The sequence below is a fragment of the Morus notabilis genome, unplaced genomic scaffold, assembly GCF_000414095.1.
Source record: "Morus notabilis unplaced genomic scaffold, ASM41409v2 Scaffold382, whole genome shotgun sequence".
In the NCBI taxonomy this organism is placed as follows: Eukaryota; Viridiplantae; Streptophyta; class Magnoliopsida; order Rosales; family Moraceae; genus Morus; species Morus notabilis.
In genome coordinates this window covers 186,841-197,974 of record NW_010364200.1, presented here as the reverse complement: position 1 = coordinate 197,974, position 11,134 = coordinate 186,841, and positions in this window count along the sequence as shown.

Genomic DNA, 11,134 nt, shown 5'->3' with positions numbered 1-11,134 from the left:
TTTTTTGAACGGTTTTTACGTATTTCAAAAAATAAAAAATAAAAATAAAAACAAAACGATGTTTATTTAGTAAATGTTTTGAAAATGAAGATGAAAATAAAAACAGTGAGTGGTTTTTGTTAAAGAATTAGAAAACAGTTGAAAGTTATTTTCACTTTTCTGTTTTTATTTTTTTAGTACTTATCAATAATATTATAATATATTAATTAATAAATACGATTTTATTTTTTTATTATACTCAAAATAATTTTTTTTAAAAATTAATCAAACGTAATTTTAAAATTAGTTACAGAATAATTCTCAAAACTAATTCATTTTTACTTTTTATTGAAAATAAAATTATTTTAAAATTAATTTCAAACGTACCCCTCATTTCTCATATTTTCACGGTGTTGATGTGGGATTTAGAAGTTGAGATTGTTTAATGTTCCAAGAAATTTAACAGCCTTAAATGACATTTGGTGTACTGAAATGAATTTTTGGCTTCTTTACTATGTTTAATAGGCTACTTTGATCGGGGATTGGTTATACTGTATAAGTGGAATGCAAGGTTTCGAGCTTACTATACTGGATTTGCTTCCTAGTTACTAATACTAACCAATTAGTCGTGGGGAATTTAAAATGGAATAGCAAATTTTTATATTTTTTTCATTGGGAATAAAGGGCTATCCTGTTATAAAGTAAATTATGGAGTTGGATTCGTATATGATGTTGCTCCTTCTAATGACGGTTCCTTCGGATAAATGAATTGTTGGGCATTTAAAATTAAAAAAAAAAAAATTTGAGAAAAGTACATAGTTTATTATGATTTTGTCTATACTTATTATTTGTCGTTCTAAGTGGGTGTTATTGTAGCTTTTTTATTTTCTCTTTATTAATTGAATGGTAATTGTTGACGGTCAAATTTCGTCAACAAAACCGTACCAGGTTACCCCGCGGTATCTCGCGTGGTTACCGGTTCGGAACTAGTATTTTTGCTAAATATGAAAGTTTGGTTGTATTTTTAGGTAGGTTGCTGAATAAGAACACTATCTCTCCTCTACAAAATAAAAGACACAGGTTTTATAGTGGTTCACCCTTATAGAACAAGAGCTACATCCACTGTAGTATATTTCACTTCTTTGGTTCTTTACAGATTACATGAACAAATGGAGATCCAACCCCTTCTCTCAGGGGTTTTCTCCTATTTATAGCCCAGAGGCATCCTTCCTCTCACCGTGGGCTTTCCTTTGGACTTTTTCTTTGGCGGTTTCCCTCTGGCCCACTCACTCGAGTGGGCTACCATCTTGTCTGTCCAATCCGTAGCCTGCCAGTGTCCTTAGGACTGTTCACTCACTCAATTTGTCCCTTATTATGGCTATACAAATCCTCTGTAATGCCGATTGATCTACTCTAGGCGGTTTAGGGGGATTTGTAATCATTCCCTGTACATCTGACCTCGCCCAACTCTAGACGCCACCTTGGGATTCCAACGTGTCACCTCAAGGCCCTTTCTCGGGGTATGAGCCCTGTTGCTCACGGCTTACCCTCGGCGCCTGCGCTCTAGGGTGCCGATCCTATCGTAGCACTTGGCATCTGACCGGGCAAATGGAGTCCACGGTATACCTTCTGTGCACTCGGCTCTCTCATCATTCAGAGGGGAAGGACCTTCCGAAGCGTCGAGGACAACGTGGCGTGACATGCACTGGGCCACGTGGAGCATGGCCATTATCTGACGTGTCACGTGAATTTTCCCATACAACAGCTACCCCCCAGGTCGAGGCTTCCCTTTAGGCTGCCTCGAGCTAGGTCTGGGATCTGCTCCAGTTCTTTCCGTGTGCTTCGGGTGAGTGAGCCTGCCTCCGAACCTACTTGGTAATAATGGTAATTACCCCGTAAGTCCCTCGAGAAATACAAACGCCGCGGCGATTCAATCACTCTGCTGACGTGGGTCTTCATTTAAACGGGTGAACCCGAGACGTTGGATCATGACTTTCCTGCTTCCCGCCTTTGTTTATGTCATTTGATCTTGATCAATTTCCCCCACCATTGGATTCATTGGGAATTCATCCAACGGTCAGGGATCGAGGACTCGCCTTACTTTAAAAAGGCGGCTTCCCGTATTGTTATTCTGCCCAGATTTTTCCAAGACTCACAGCTCTTTTTCCTTGTTCCTTCTGGTACTACGCGAAGCCAGTTCAAGCCGTATTTCCGTATCCAGCACCTCCTGATATCCTGGTAAGTCCTCATCTCGATTCATCATTTCCTTTCTTCGTGTTTGGACTGTTGGATTGTTACGTGCTTTAGGCCTGAAACAGACACACAGGGGGTTAGGAAACTTACATTGTGTACATGTGACCCCCCATAGGCTAGTTCCTTGGTTTCTGGTCATTTAGGAGTTAACGTTCTGGATTTGGGGCGCTTGACTGGGAAACCTGGGTTTTTCCCTTGAATGCTCATCGCCTTTTGTTATGAATGGTTGGCGGCCTTATGAGTAGTCAGCATTGTTACGCCCTTCTTTTAGAGCAATCGCCGTTGTCGTAGTTTTCCCTTTCCCTCTCGACTTAGGCTTCTGCCTTAGCTCACCACATTATACCTTCTCTTTTGTTATATTAGAATAATGGCTCCTAAACCATCTAGCCGTCGAGAGGGTCCTTCAACTATTATGAGGCCAGACTCTCCCTCTGCTACTGAGACCTCATGGTCCTCCTCCTCGACAGAAGACGACCCTGTCCTGGGGGAAGTTGAGGACTACGTAGCGGAACCAGAGATTGATAGCGTCGACGTTTTGATCGATGGAGACGACAACAACGAAAGTTCCCTGGTTGGGAAGGAGACACATGGATTCGCCGCTTCTGTCGTTGAGGCCCCGTTGGCAGGCATGAGCGGTGACCCAAATCGGCCTTTTTTCACAGCTGATGTGACAGCGTCGAGGACTTGCAATACGGACATTGTCCGGGCGTATGAAGATGGGCACATTGATGGGAGGTGGTTTGAATACCTTCTCCCAGATTCTCATTTTAGGTCCAGCCTCCCTCTCCCTGGATATCTTCAGGTATACACTCGGGCCCTCACAGCAGGGATGACTTTGCCATTTCATCCCTTTGTGAAGGATTTCTACCATCATCATGGCATCTCCCCTGCCCAGCTGGCACCGAATTTTTGGTAATACTTTGCCGGCGCCTGGGTCTTGTGGAGCAAGCGGTTTGACATAGACCTGCCGCTGGATGAGTTTATGTACATATATAAGCTGAGCCACGTCGCCAAGTGCGATGGGTGGCTTTATTTGGGTGGCCATGGGCGATCTCAGCCTCGGTTAGGAAGGCTAATACATGGGATCCCCTCCTCTTCTCATGGCTGGAAGCCCATGTTTTTCTTGGTCAGGGGGCCTTTCGACTTTCATCCCGCAGACCGCCGCCCCTACTGCCGAAGGGTGCAGATTCCCTTTGGAAACCTAAGTGAGAATCAAGAAGGTTCCCTCTCCTCTCTGCCCCCTTTTTTTTTATATCACTGACCATTACCTTGCCATGCAGTTAGCCACAACCGGTCGAAGCTAACAAGGCACAGACGGGTGAAGGTTGACCAGGCCTTTTCTATCCCAGAGTTCGACCGCCACATCATCGTCCTTTTAACCGATGACAACCTTAGGGAAGTTGGGCTAATACTCACCTTTCCAGATCCCACTGACCTCCCTCGCATTCAAGAATTTTTTGATCTAAACGCAGAAGGTAAACCTTAAGGGCTTGACCCGTAGATATATAGTCGACCTTTCAATTCTAACTTCTTCATTGGTGCAGAAATGGCCTCCTTGAATATTCGGCTCCCTACCGGCAATCGACCCCAACCGAAGGGGAAGGAGAAGGTCGACGCTGGCGTCTCCTCAGCCCCCAAGAAGAGGAAAGCCTCGGGGGGCGCCTCGGCATCAACTTCTGTGGCTCCCGCGCCCAAGCGGCCACATAGGGAGGAAGCGCTAGTGGTTCCTGTCCCCGACGTCATTGAAGTTCTTCATCCACCAAGGGAGCGCATCTTGATGCCTAAGGCCAAGGTCACGGATCTGTTGTTCCTGGTCCCCGATATCTCCGACGCCCAGATTGAGGCGATGTTGAATCTCCCTCCGCGCTTTTCCCTGGTCTTCTAAGCCTTGTACAAGTCACTTTTTGACAAGCATTAGGTCTCCGCCTCCCGCTCCTCTCTGGTGGACCGTCAACACAAGCAGATATCCTTCCAGACCCATGTAAGTGTCAACTCTTCATTTATTTATTTTTTGTTAATATTTGGTCCCTTCAGGGTCTTGTCCTCGCCATCCTCAATCTCATCGACCTAGTCAAGGTTGAGGACCGCAAGAAGGAGATGGACAGCGTCGAGGCCAAACTCAACTCCCTCTTAGATGCAGCCAAGTCCAAGTGCTCGACTGCCGTTGAGGAAAAGGATTTGACCCTAGGCCAGCTGGCGAGCTTGCAAGACGAGTTGGCCAGCTTGAAGACTCGGGTTGAGGAGGCCATTGCGCGGGTGGAGACCGCCGAGAGGAAGGCGGACGAGGCTAAGGAGAACTACTTCGCCGAGGGGAAAGTCAAAGGGGAGAAAGGGAAGGAGGAAGCCATGCTGGCAGCCGTCGAGGATTACCTGAACTCCGAAGGCTTCGCCGCTAAGCGTAAGGAGGTCATGGAGGAGTTCATGACTTCAGAGGAGCTCATTGAAATCCCTACCAAGGATTTCCACGCCGCCGGGGAGTAGATTGTCGACCTGATCAGACAGCAGCACCCTGAATGGGATTTGAGCTTTCTTTACATCCCCCCTCCTCCTGTTGACGACGATGGTTCTTCCCCGCCTGGAGACGAGGGCTCAGCTGGCGGTGGCAACTGAGGGCATCTCTTGTGGTTGTTTCTCTTTTTTGGTTTGTAATCATGTTGTTTTTTTTTTTTAAGACAATGGGCTATACGTCCGATATACATTTATTTATGTCTAGTTATTATTATCTCTTGTACCCCTTGCGGTCATTGATTAAATCTGTTACATTTTGCCGAGTAGATCGCCTCTCCTTTTTGGAAAAGTCGATGTTTTACGTCTCCCCGTAGGGTTACCGTTGAGCAAATTCCTTGAAATTTGTCAAGTCGTCTCTCTTCCTTAGAGGAGTCGACGTTATGTTACCCCGTAGGGTCATCGTTGGGCAAATTCCTTTGAAATTTGCCAAGTCATATCTCCTCCTTGAAGGGGTCGATGTTTTATTACCCCGTAGGGTCATCGTTGGGCAAATTCCTTGAAGTTTGCGAGGGGTCAATGTTTTATTACCCCGTAGGGCCATCGTTAGGCAAATTCCTTGAAATTTGTCAAGTCGTCTCTTCTCCTTGGAGGGGTCGACGTTTTATTACCTCATAGGGTCATCGTTGGGCAAATTCCTTAAAATTTGCGAAGTCGTCTCTCCTCCTTTGAAGGGTTGACATTTTATTACCCCGTAGGGTCATCGTTGGGCAAATTCCTTGAAATTTGCCAAGTCGTCTCTCCTCCTTGGAGGGGTCGACGTTTTATTATTTTTTGTTATACACGTATTTTTGTTGTGTTTTACGTTACACTTTACATATACATTTTTATGTTACATATGTGTATTTTTGTTGTGTTTTATGTTTTGTTACATATACGTTTTTACATTACATATGTGTATTTTTGTGGCCCGAAGACCCCACTACCCCCATGTATGTTTGAAAAGCTTCAATTTTTAGACAGACATATTTAAGGGGTTGGTTTCTTTGCACTCTTTTGGACATTTACTAGAGAAGCTTTATTTATATTTGACATAATGCCAAAACACAATAAAAGTGTTAAAGGATTCGTACATTATTGGAAGTACAGTTTTAGTTGCTCTGTGTTCCACGGGTGTTGAACTTGTCTGCTGGCGAGGCTTTCCAGAACGTAGGTCCCAGGGCGTAGCACTTTCCTTACGCGGTAGGGTCCCTCCCAAGTCGGTCCCAGGGGGCCAGTATTCTTGGGCTTAGTGCTCTGCGTCACCCTTTTTAATACCAGATTTCCTGGGATGAACCTTCTTTGCTTGACTGTTTTGTCATAGTATCGGGCTGCTCTGCACTGGTAAGAGGCGAGTCGTAACTGTGAGTCGAGCCTTTTTTCCTCCAATAGGTCGAGCTCCCCGTTCATGGCCTCCGTGTTTGTGTCATCATTGTACATGACCGTCCTCAGAGTCGGCATCTTAATTTCGACGGGAAGCACTGCCTTGACTCCGTATGCCAATGGGAACGGTGTTTCACCCGTGGTAGTTGGACTCGTTGTTCTGTACGCCCACAAGACCTTTGGAAGTTCCTCGGCCCATTTGCCCTTTAGGTCGTCGAGCTTCTTCTTCAGAGTATACTTTAGGATTTTGTTGACCGTCTCCACCTGGCCGTTTGACTGCGGGTGTATCGGGGCTGAGAAATCCTTCCATATGCCCAAATCATCACAGAATTTACGCGTCGAAGCATTGTTAAACTGCTTCCCATTGTCAGACACGATCGAGTGTGGGATGCCAAACCTACACACAATGTTGTTCCACATGAAGCTGGTACAGACTACCTCAGTAGTCGAGGCAAGAGCCTTAGCCTCGACCCACTTGGTGTAGTAATCCACTACGACGATGGCAAACTTCAGGCGTCCGGGTGCGAGGTGTAGAGGTCCGATCAGGTCGATCCCCTATTTGGCAAAAGGCCATGGGCTTTGAATGGAGGTTAGGTTTTCTGGGGGTGCCCTAGGAATTATAGCATATCGCTGGCACTTATCGCAACGCTGAGCGTACTGAAACGTGTCCTTTTTAAGTGTAGACCAATAGTATCCCTACCTCAAAACCTGAAGGGCTAAAGATTGCCCCCCAACGTGATTACCGCATACTCCTTCATGGATCTCCCGGAAGACCCCCTGCGCCTCGCGGTCATCCAGGCACCGTTACAAAGGTGTCGAGAAGCCTCGCCTGTATAGCAAACCATCGTACAGTAAGTAGCGGGGGACTCTGTACCTGATTCTCCTGGCTTCGTCCCTGTGGTTGGGTAGTTCTGCGCTCATCAGATACCGGGCGAGGGGCGTCATCTAGTTCTTAGCCGTCTGAGCCGTCAAGACTTCTGCTACTTCATCAAAGGTCAGCCGCTCCAACTCTTCGATGGGGACGACCCCTACAAGATCCGAATCCTTGGAGGATGCCAGTTTGGCCAAGGCGTCGGCGTTTGTATTCTCGGCTCTTGGGACCTGCCGTATTTCGTAGCTTTTGAACTTCGCGAGTTCTTCTTTTGCCTTCCTCAGGTAGGTCCCCATCCTTTCACCCCGTGCCTGATATTCCTCCTTCACCTGTGCGACTACTAACTGGGAGTCACTATAAATTTCAAGTATCTCAATTTTCAGATGGATAGCTAACCGAAACCCTGCGATCAACGCCTCGTACTCCACCTCATTGTTCGATGCTTTGAATTTAAACCGAAACACCGAGGTAATTTTGTGGCCTTCAAGGCTTATCAACAAGACACAGGCTCCTGACCCGGTTTCGTTCGACGCTCCGTCCACGTAAAGCTTCCACCTTACCTCCTCAATTTCTCCATTGGCCGCTAACGCCGGTCTGGGGGAGAACTCAGCCAGGAAGTCAGCCAGCGCTTGCCTCTTGATCGCAGACCTTGGCACATATTCAATGTCGAATTGGCTCAGCTCCACTGACCATTTCAAGAGTCGTCCCGAAGTTTCTGGCTTCTGTAGGGCTTGTCTTAGCGGGTGGTTAGTTAGGATCCATATGGTGTGGGCCTGGAAATAGTTCCGAAGCTTCCTCGAGCCCACCATCAAAGCGAGGGCTAATTGCTCCATCTGGGTATACCTTGTCTCGGCATCCAAGAGACTCTTGCTTACACAGTAGACTGGTAGTTGGATCCCTTCTTCCCTGATCAGTATTGAGCTCATGACATGTTGTGATACGGAGAGGTACATGCTTAGCTTCTCACCTGGAATGGGTTTTGATAAGATAAGGGGTCGGTCGAGGTGTTCCTTTAACTTCTGGAAGGCTTCCTCGCATGGTGGCGACCATTCGAAGGGCTTGCCCCCCTTCAAGGCATCAAAGAATGGAACGGACTTGTCAATCGCTTTGGATATGAACCTGTTTAAGGCGGCGATGCATCCGGTAAGCCTTTGGACTTCTTTAGGCTTCGTGGGAGACCTCATGTCCTGTAAAGCCTTTATTTCTTTCGGGTTTGCCTCTATTCCTCGGTGGCTGACCATGAAACCAAGAAACTTTCCCGATCCGACCCCAAAGGCGCATTTCTGTGGATTCAACTTCATGCAGTATTTCCTTAATGCGCCAAACATTTTGCTCAAGTGGTCGACGTGCTGACTGCCCTCGATGCTCTTTACTAGCATGTCATCTACGTATACCTCAATTGTTCATCCGATTTGGTTAGCAAACGTCTTGTTTACTAGCCTTTGGTAGGTGGCCCGTGCATTCTTCATGCCAAAGGGCATTACCTTATAATAGTAGAGGCCCATGTCCGTTATGAACGACGTGTGCTCTTCATCGGACAGATGCATTGGGATTTGGTTGTAGCCAGAGTAGGCGTCCATGAAACACAGCAGCTCGTGCCATGCGATGGCGTCGACCATCTTATCTATTCGAGGAAGTGGAAAATCGTGTTTCGGGCAGGCCTTGTTGAGATCACTGAAGTCGATGCATGTTCTCCACGTCCCGTTTCCCTTTACCACTAGGACAAAGTTTGACAACCATTTGGGGTAGTGGACTTCCCTAATGAAACTGTTTTTAACTAATTTATCGACCTCTTCCTTTAAAGCTACGTACCTCTCGGGATTCATTGGTCGCCGCTTTTGACGTCTCGGGGGAGACGTGGGGTTGTTACGCCCCCCAAACGGGGTGGGTGACGTGGAGCTCGATTAGGGATTAATAAAGCAGATTCCCAACCGGGCCCCATACTTGACTGCATTAAAATATAATTTCATTACTACAGAATCCCGGAGCCTCTAACACACATGGCTCCACTCCACAGGACATACAGTATCGTACATACATGAATATATAATTAATCATTACAACAGACATCAACCATAGTCTAGTAAATCCAAATATTATATAAGTTTACAGAATTTCTCAAATTCCTTACATTTGTCCAAGAGGATGTCCACGATCCTCACTTGATTCCAACAGCAGCACAACTCAGCTGCTCCGTAGCAAATATCAGCTACTGTGTACCGCTCCTAGAATCTCCTGGGAGGGGTTTAGTACATTTAAAACATAAAACGTGAGCGAAAGGCCCAGTAGGATATAATTTGAAATAAACGTTATAATAAATGTACGAGGGAATACATAAATAAATAAGTAAATAAAATGAGACATTCAGTCCCGACAGAACAGCTAGAACCTCACATCCTTTTTCTCAAAGGAAATATAACCGTAAATAACCGTTTTACAGGCTTCAGCAATAATTAGTACAAATTACTTCCCTAACCAAGTGCGTCGCCTACCCGGACCGAGTTTCGGGTTCTGCCCCCGAGGATGCACTCTCCGCATCCTATCTAGGCTTACAGCAATAGACTCTATTACCAGTTCACAAGATCTCTTTGCTTAAGAAATCATTCATTAACATTTTGAAATCGTTAATACGACCCCACGAACTACTCAAGCCGCGGGCCCCATGACTGGACAAGCCATGAGGTTCCATGACTAAACAAGCCATGGTTTTCAAAGCATTTTCTTTCACAAATCAATCCATTTCTTTAAAACATTTTCAAGGCCAAAATCCTTTTTGAAAACAGGCTCACAAGGAAAAGGGATAGAAATCCTACCTCGCACGATCAAACCTGGGAGTAGCGTTGCCTTTTCCGGCTTCCGCTTCCTCAAGCCCCTTTAGTCTGAATCCTCGGCGATCACTGATGCAAGACAACACTTTAGGATCAATTCTCATTGCTAAAGCAATCCAAATCTCAATTTCCGACCAAGATTTCCTATTAGTGTGACCTAATCCATTTTCATGTTTCAAATTATCATTCTAAGGGTTTTCAATCTCAAAACAAGGATTAACAATGCTAATCCATCTATCTCAAGTCCCCAAATGAAGCTAATTTGGGTTCTCCCCAAAAACAGGGGTCAAAACAGCAATTTCAGGCCAAACAGGGTCAAACCCCATGTCAACCGGTCGACCGGTGACAGAGCAGTGCAACAGTACCGGTCGACTGGTAGTGTGCACACCGGTCAACCGGATAGGTCGACCGGTCAGCCTGCAATCCGGCCAACCGCATAGGTCGACTGGTTTTCATGTGATCCGGTCGATCGCACTGGTCGACCGGTGGAATCAGCTGCGCGAGAGAAGCTCGCGGAAATCAATCCAAAACCTGCAAATACAGTCCCAAATCGAGATTTTTCAAAGGGAAACCACTAGATCTGGGTTCTAAGTCCTAAAACAAGTCCAAAGAACCCAAGATCTCCAATTTCTACTCTAGTTTCACTCAAAAACCATCAAAATCCGGTTTGAACCAAAAATGGGTTTTGAAATCCGAAAACGTAAGATTCAAGAGAGGTTCTTTCAGTAATCTTACCTCGAATACTTCTCTTGACGTTGAAAACTTCTTTAAATCTTTACATGGTTCAAGATCCATTTGATTTGGGACAAAAATGAGAGAGAGAGAGAGAGAGAAAGTGAGAGAGCACGGGAGAGTGAGAGTAAAGGAGAGAGAGAGTGCACGGGAAAGGAAAGAGAAAGGAAAGAAAAAGGGAAAAAGGAAAAGAAAAGAAAAGGGAAAAGGAAAAGAAAATGACATGTGTCAATATTTTAAAAGAGCAGTCCAGAAATGCGCCCATACACACTTCTGGTTTAAAATAACTTATTAAGAATAATTTAAAGACCTTGAAACTATTTAAACTCACACGTGTCAGAAACATTTATTAATTAAACTCAATTAATAATCCAGATTAGGCACACTAATAATCTTAATTACCTTAATTAATCTTAATTAATTCTTCAGGGTGTTACAGGGGTCGACGTTTAAAGTGTGGCACATGAATTGGGCATCGATGCCTTCCATGTCCGCGTGTGTCCAGGTAAACACATCCAGATTTTTCCTCAAGAATCCTTCGATCTCAGCTCTGAGCGCTGGCAGCTGATCTGATCCTATCTTCAGTATCCTCGTCGATTCCTGC